General features: G+C 34.1%; 1 long non-coding RNA gene across 1 annotated transcript; it reads left to right on the plus strand.

Moving 5' to 3' along the window:
• Nucleotides 1–416: 416 nt before the first annotated feature.
• LOC128016596 (uncharacterized) lies at nt 417–2,605 on the plus strand. The gene is made up of 4 exons (XR_008184217.1): nt 417–662; nt 1,437–1,536; nt 1,702–1,862; nt 2,528–2,605. It is a non-coding gene; the product is annotated as an uncharacterized LOC128016596 (long non-coding RNA).
• Nucleotides 2,606–8,927: the final 6,322 nt, after the last annotated feature.

An 8,927-nucleotide genomic window follows, 5' to 3' on the forward strand; every position in this document is an offset into this window, starting at 1 on the left:
ATGCTGTTTTTATAACATGGGAAATATAATTTTCAAAAGACAAGTTGATGTCTAATATAACACCCAGATTTTTGACTGTAGAGGAAGTTACAGTAACTGTCTAGTTGCAAATTGTAATCCAAGAGATTATGTGTACTGTTCTTTGGTCCAATAAGTAATATCTCTGTCTTATCTGAATTTAATAGGAGAAAATTATTGATCATTCAATCTCAGGGTATCTGTAGGATTTTAAAGCTCAAATTGAAGGGTTTTTAAGAACTTTTTTAAGACCTAAACACATAATGAATACCATATGAGTGGGGTAGGGCAATGTCTATAATACCATATAAAGTACCATACCATAAAAGTCTTGTAAAAAGCATAATTTACAGTTCAGATACAAGTTTTCACAAAAACATAGTTTTATAAAATGACAACCCATTCTCACTCCAAAGGCGTCAAAAACCGAAGCATGGTCAAGCGCCCCTAGCGTCACTTTTATGACGCCAAATGTGCCTCTCGGCGTCGAATATCGAAGCACTACGACCTTCATTGCTTTCAATGGGAAACTTTTGGCGTCAGAATTCGACACGAGGACATGAGATGTTTATCGCTATGAAATCACGTTCAAGAAGTCTCATTCAGCCCACATCGCGATACTTGCTATCAGTTCCACAGTTTGGGTGAGTAGTCGTATATACGCTCTTTTAATGCCTTTTATAAAATGTATTCTGTCTTATTTATTAATCAGATTAGTGCCATATGTTTAATCGCTGTATTATATCGGTCATCCGCGGCTGTCTTTGAGTTTCATTGCGTTTAAATAAATGAACACAGCTGCTAATTAGTCTGATTAAACTCTATCTGTCACCTGACGTGCCATAGACCTTCGAACAGTTTTATATTATTATTAATTTCAGGATTAATGATGTAAGTTGTATTTGTAGTAAAATCATGGTAATCACGACACTTACAATAGAAATAAATGAAATGTGAAGTTAAAACAGTAAACTGGACATTAGTAACTGTAACTGTAGTTTTACTATGGTATATTAATAATCAATACAACAATACAATAATCACCAAACCAGCTATGTTTGTATCACTGTAATGTTAGTGTTTGTATGTGCTTTTATATGACAGATATCACAGTAATCATATGTTCTGTAGCATGCTTTTAATACCTTTTAATGTAAATCCAAAAAAAAAAAAATCAAATTAAAAATAAATAATAAAACATGCATTTTTCCATCTTGCAGTTCTTTCATATCAGTTTATATATATATATATATATATATATATATATATATATATATATATATATATATATATATATATATATATATATATCTAAATATTATATCTAAATATTTTGCTCACAGATCATTATTAACATTCTGTATATAATTCAATTTTATTTACTCTCCCCATTTTATTTTTTTTATTTTTATTTTTAGCTGAAAAGACGTAAAGGCAGTCAGCCCAGTGGTGTTTCTGGAGAGGGATTCCTTCAGAAATGGAGAAGACAGAAAGCTGCGGAGGCAGATATATGCAGCAGTAAGTCTGTGATAGTTTGTCCCTTTTATCAAATATTCCTGCTGTTATAATTTGTACAGCATTTGTTGTTTCTTAAACTGTTGCACTGTCCAAATACCCACACTTGCCATCTTTGCACTTGACCACTTGATTACTTATTTGACGTCTTTCCTGTATTTTGCCTAGTGTTCGAGTGAGCATGATGACCACAAGTGTGTGTCGAACTTTTCATGACCTGATGACTGTGTTTCCCAATCCTGATCCTGGAGAACCCCAGCACTGCACGGTTTTGGTGTCTCTCTTATCTGCCTTGGAGTCTTCACTGATGAGCTGATGAGTTGAATCAGGTGTGTTTGATCAGGGAGACATCTCAAATGTGCAGTGTTGGGCTTCTCCAGGACCAGGATTGGGAGCCACTGCCTTATGGGACACTTATGTGTTTACAGAGATTTTTAATATCTAATTATCAATATTTCACATACTGTACATTGGACAGCTTCCCATGACCTCTTGTGAGATCTCAGCAAAAAGTCTGACGATTTATTCCAAAACATGATGCATGATGGGATACACTAAGCTTTGTATAGTGCTCCGGAGCAGTATTGGAGAGGTTTAGTGTGTGTTAAGGACGCTGTGCTTTGGCATTATTAAGACCGGGGACAGTCTTGTTCACACACTGTCATGTACACACACTCTCAAGTGGCCAAGACTGCAAGTGTGGGTATCTGGACAGGGTCAAAGTCTTAAAAATGATCCCTAAACACATCACAGTCTTAATAATCCAGTTTAACACTTGTATGATATTGTACAAGCCCCAGGACGGTCTCATCTGACACTATCATAGAATTCATATGACTATAGCTTGCTATTAATTACTTGCTTTCAATAATGGATGCATTTAACATTTAATTATACAGCATCTTTACAGAGGCTGCTTTTATGGTCTAAACAAAACACAGTGTAATGTATAAGTTCAATGTAATTTAATATTTCCTTCCTTTCTGTCTTACAGGATTGTTTGAGGATAACGCTGTAGCTCCATCATGCACAAGGACTCACCTCGTTAACTCTTTATCCCCCGCACACACAGAAATGGCCCCTGGATCAGTGATTACACTTTGCAGTGGTTTGATTTTTGCAGAAGATGTAACTTTGTTTTAATTATAAGCTCATAATGAATACATTACAGAACCAGTGATGAAAACAATAGTTAAAAATAGCGCTCCATGTTAAAAATATATTGCACACTTGACATGCATGTCTTCATGGTGTTTTTTTGTGAGTTTACATTGTATTGTATAACATTTTGGTCACAACACTTTTTCCAGTGTTCTCTGAAAGACAAACTTTATTTACTGTTTTGTTTTTTAATAAAAGCATTTTCATTTGCATACTGAAAATAGTTAATGTTTACAACATAACTGCCTTTTTATTCTTTATGGTGGCAAAAACGAGCTTGGTGACAGAGGATGCAGTGTAGTAATTTGGGCATGTTGTCTTTAAATGAGTTTGACATATAAATAAATAATGGAAGATCCTTACAAAAATATGCATGTTTATTATGCTTTATGTATTTATTTGTTCATTCATTCATTTATAATTTCAGTTTTTATTCCTAGAGTTCAAATGGTAGAGAATGGTAAATCACAGAAACACAAATGTGAACAATTTTAACTTTAAAACACAATGTAATATACAATGTAAATTTTAGAAGCACGTCATTTGATTAGTAAATATATTTGTCTTTGGTCAAAAAAAAAAATACAAATCTTAAAAATGTGTCATATTTATTATAGAGGAATCTGTTTGTTGGATACAACTGCGACTGCTGGGCATGTGCACATCAATATTGCCCAATGTTTGTCAAGCTGAACAACGGAGGAAGGTGAAGACGTTAATAAAACAGAATCTAATAAGTAGCAAGCTTAAACTATTGTTAACCGAATCTATCCCTTCAGCCGAAAAACGAAAGACGTCGGTCACACATGGATAAGGAAGTGTGACGCTGCTGCTCAGCTTTGATGTCATTGGCTATGAATTTTCAGGACAGTCTGTGGTTGGACTATCTTTTAACCCATATTAAACAGCGCATCATGTTAAAAAGTATGTTTTGCTGCTATCATCACATTAGTAATATATTAAGTCAACAATGAAGTGTTGCTATCTTGACAAAAATGACATCTTTAGCGAGATCCTAATCCTAACCCTAAGCATAACTTCAATGAACTACAAAAAACAGCCCCCTAGTGTTGCCTTTGCATAGATAGAACGACGGAGGCTTGTGGGTAATGTAGTTTAAAACTTTTTATAAACGAAACGAAATAAATTATTTATTTTAAGGAAAACTGGATATCTAAATATGTTTATTGTGCAAACCTCTATGATATATTTGAGAGGCAGGCTGAAATGTGGTATTTTACAGTGAGCAATATTTAAAATGCCTTTATGTCAGCTTTCCATTTATTTCTGAAAACTGAGCTCAACATTATTTTATCAGCATAGCATAAGTAATAATCCTGCCCATTTTCTCTTTGATATGTTAATTGGACTCTGATTTACAGCCATTTGAAAAGTACAGTTTTGGGCTCTTCCGGGGGATGCTACTGGGCCCCTGGGGGTAGAAGGGCAGTAAAACCTACATATATGTATTCTCCTCATCATGGAAAACAAACTGAGCTGAGTCACATTTATATCTGACAGTTTTCACAGTCCTCTGTTTTCTATTCTATTCATCATGACTATTATACCTTTTGACAGGACATTGTGAGGCCATCTGATGAAACATTGAAAAATTAGAAAGAAATTATTTAATAATGAAAATAATAGATTATTTCTTTGATATTTGAAGTAAATGGCAAGAAATATAATGGATGAACCTGCAACAACTTGCCTTTATCTATTCCCCACTGTAAAGCAGTAATCAAGGACAATGTATACACATTGTGATACTTCACTATTACACAAGGACAAATTCATGCAGTGCTAAGAATATTAATTTATATATATATAACTATTTAGCAAAAATCAGTGTAAAAATGTCCTCTTCACCCCCGTATCTTGCTCCTCAGGTGCTGGACATCAGTAATGTGTGTGCTCTTGGTTTGAATACTGTACAAGATCCACGTTGATCATTCCTGCTACATTCTCAGTTATCCCTCAAGTGTTTGTAACTATAAAGCCCATGGCACCATCTTGTAATGCAGAATAATTAATCTCGTAACTCCCTTTATTTCACTAAAAAATGTGCATATTTGTTACTAAAATATAAAAAAATTACTTTCTGGTGTACTGATGTCCCAGATGTTATTAATCCGATCAAAAATGTTTATGTCTTAAATAAAAAAATAATACCAATAATTAATATGTTGTTTTTCCAAGTCTAAAATAAACACATATGAGCCTACCTAGTAAAATTATGTATTTACCAAGAATCTTCAGAACACAATATTCACCATTTTCATTTTATTGAAGCATAGACTATAAAGTTGATAAAGTAGCATCAAGACAAATAAGATTCAATGAAAATAATTATCATCAAAAATACATTAACCTCATATATAAATCAGTTCACACAGATGTGTGATGAAATGTCCTTAAAAGTCACACAGTCCCATCCAGTCAACTGTGATACAGATCATGTGATACATATAAGACATGAGATACTGTTCCAGAAAATAATGATTCCCATCATCACATCTAAACTGGTTTCATCTCCCCATCGTGATCCTCTCTCGTGTCTGGAAACAGTTTGTGGTTGATATCCAGCACTGATGTGGTGTAGCTTGTTCTCAGCCAGAGGATCTCTCAGTCCTAAGATCCCAGACCTGGTCAAAGTGAAACAAGCAATCCAGATGAAGTTGTTTAATGGACAGAGAGCTCAGCTTATGTTCTGTGTGATTTTAGCAGTGTGAGCAACTATGACCCTTGTAGTACTGTACACTTACCATTCTTCAAGCTGCTTTAAGACCTTTTGAGAAGCTTTTTCTCTGAAGACAATTTACCACATCCTCTTCTTTCACTCCTTTCAAGAGCATCACTTGGTCAAAACCCCTCATTTGGCTGATGAGATCATCTGTACAAATTAAAATACTGCAATAAAAATTAAAGAATTAAGAAAAAGTTACAGAGGCAAAGGTCTTGCTCATGAGACTGCATTAGCATGTGTAGTTCTCAGAGACTCTAGAATTAATCTATTGTTGCAGTAAATGTGTTTTCTTCCTCTAGAATCTTTCTCCAAAGTTCCTGACTTCTCTCACAAATGTGTTTTAGTCTGTGCAGTGTAAGGCCTGGCTTCAAACCAATCCACTATCAATTCACAATTTATAACATAACGTTTAGAAAACAATGAAATAATGTACATTGGTGTTTATATCAACTAAACCAATTTCATGATACTTGTCTACTCTTAAAACAGGTGGTGTGTTTTTAAAAACATAATATTAAAAATGTCCAGTCACACTTTGCTAACATGCTGTAATTGTAATAGTAAAAAAAGAAATCAAGGCTGACATGACCAGTTCTGTGAGAGATCATCATAAAATGTTGTATAACACAGCATTGCTTCAACACACACATACCAGAGGACTTCTGTTTGTTTGAGCACAAGATGGCCATCTTCATTCCTCATCCTGAGCAAATCATTTACTTGGTCTTCCTTCTCTTCTGTGAAACAAGATAATCTCTACTTACTCTGTGTGCAATTAATATTGCTCATTAAACATAATTAAGTTAATTTAAAGTAAGATTCAGACCAGAGCATTTGAGGAGTAAATGTTGATTAAAAAAAAATATTCTAAACAAATGTACCTGGGAAGAGCTGATCATGGCAAGATTCGCTGAGACTCAGTAATAGCTCTTTTAGTTTTTAGGAAGGTTTGTGAGGGTTGGCTCTTGAGTGAGCTGTTGAGCTTGATATTTTAGACCTGAAAAAGAAGAACAGCATTAGGATTATCTGCAAAAAATCCTGTAAGACAGAAAGAAGGAAATATTATTAATTACGTGCAACTTGTACATTACACCTCTGTAAAGATGCTGTATAATTAAATGTTAAATGCATCCATTATTGAAAGCAAGTAATTAATAGCAAGCTATAGTCATATGAATTCTATGATAGTGTCAGATGAGACCGTCCTGGGGCTTGTACAATATCATACAAGTGTTAAACTGGATTATTAAGACTGTGATGTGTTTAGGGATCATTTTTAAGACTTTGACCCTGTCCAGATACCCACACTTGCAGTCTTGGCCACTTGAGAGTGTGTGTACATGACAGTGTGTGAACAAGACTGTCCCCGGTCTTAATAATGCCAAAGCACAGCGTCCTTAACACACACTAAACCTCTCCAATACTGCTCCGGAGCACTATACAAAGCTTAGTGTATCCCATCATGCATCATGTTTTGGAATAAATCGTCAGACTTTTTGCTGAGATCTCACAAGAGGTCATGGGAAGCTGTCCAATGTACAGTATGTGAAATATTGATAATTAGATATTAAAAATCTCTGTAAACACATAAGTGTCCCATAAGGCAGTGGCTCCCAATCCTGGTCCTGGAGAAGCCCAACACTGCACATTTGAGATGTCTCCCTGATCAAACACACCTGATTCAACTCATCAGCTCATCAGTGAAGACTCCAAGGCAGATAAGAGAGACACCAAAACCGTGCAGTGCTGGGGTTCTCCAGGATCAGGATTGGGAAACACAGTCATCAGGTCATGAAAAGTTCGACACACACTTGTGGTCATCATGCTCACTCGAACACTAGGCAAAATACAGGAAAGACGTCAAATAAGTAATCAAGTGGTCAAGTGCAAAGATGGCAAGTGTGGGTATTTGGACAGTGCAACAGTTTAAGAAACAACAAATGCTGTACAAATTATAACAGCAGGAATTTTTGATAAAAGAGACAAACTATCACAGACTTACTGCTGCATATATCTGCCTCCGCAGCTTTCTGTCTTCTCCATTTCTGAAGGAATCCCTCTCCAGAAACACCACTGGGCTGACTGCCTTTACGTCTTTTCAGCTAAAAATAAAAAAAAAAAATAAAATGGGGAGAGTAAATAAAATTGAATTATATACAGAATGTTAATAATGATCTGTGAGCAAAATATTTAGATATAATATTTATATATATATATATATATATATATATATATATATATATATATATATATATATATATATATATATATAAACTGATATGAAAGAACTGCAAGATGGAAAAATGCATGTTTTATTATTTATTTTTAATTTGATTTTTTTTTTTTTTGGATTTACATTAAAAGGTATTAAAAGCATGCTACAGAACATATGATTACTGTGATATCTGTCATATAAAAGCACATACAAACACTAACATTACAGTGATACAAACATAGCTGGTTTGGTGATTATTGTATTGTTGTATTGATTATTAATATACCATAGTAAAACTACAGTTACAGTTACTAATGTCCAGTTTACTGTTTTAACTTCGCATTTCATTTATTACTATTGTAAGTGTCGTGATTACCATGATTTTACTACAAATACAACTTACATCATTAATCCTGAAATTAATAATAATATAAAACTGTTCGAAGGTCTATGGCACGTCAGGTGACAGATAGAGTTTAATCAGACTAATTAGCAGCTGTGTTCATTTATTTAAACGCAATGAAACTCAAAGACAGCCGCGGATGACCGATATAATACAGCGATTAAACATATGGCACTAATCTGATTAATAAATAAGACAGAATACATTTTATAAAAGGCATTAAAAGAGCGTATATACGACTACTCACCCAAACTGTGGAACTGATAGCAAGTATCGCGATGTGGGCTGAATGAGACTTCTTGAACGTGATTTCATAGCGATAAACATCTCATGTCCTCGTGTCGAATTCTGACGCCAAAAGTTTCCCATTGAAAGCAATGAAGGTCGTAGTGCTTCGATATTCGACGCCGAGAGGCACATTTGGCGTCATAAAAGTGACGCTAGGGGCGCTTGACCATGCTTCGGTTTTTGACGCCTTTGGAGTGAGAATGGGTTGAAAATGATAAACTTTACATTTCAGCATTTAAAGCCAAAAGTATTAATCAATATATTAATTTAAACAATTGATATCAATAAATTATTATTTCAATTAAATAACATAAATAATAGGTGTGCGATATTGATAAAAAAAAAAAAAAGATTTCTCCAAAATATTCTGGGATCTTATCGATAACAATAATTAAATTATATTTTGCTGAGTTTGTTATTGTACTGATATCTTAAGGACTACTGTGGACAGCTGATTCCTGAATTATTTTGATATTCTTCATATTCTTTGTGGTCAGTTCACAGCAGTAATAGAAATTAATCATTTATAATCATTTATGATCAAATAATCAATTAATAGTCATTTTTTTTCTAAAAGTGTG

The sequence above is a fragment of the Carassius gibelio genome, chromosome A7, assembly GCF_023724105.1.
Source record: "Carassius gibelio isolate Cgi1373 ecotype wild population from Czech Republic chromosome A7, carGib1.2-hapl.c, whole genome shotgun sequence".
NCBI classification, from domain to species: Eukaryota; Metazoa; Chordata; class Actinopteri; order Cypriniformes; family Cyprinidae; genus Carassius; species Carassius gibelio.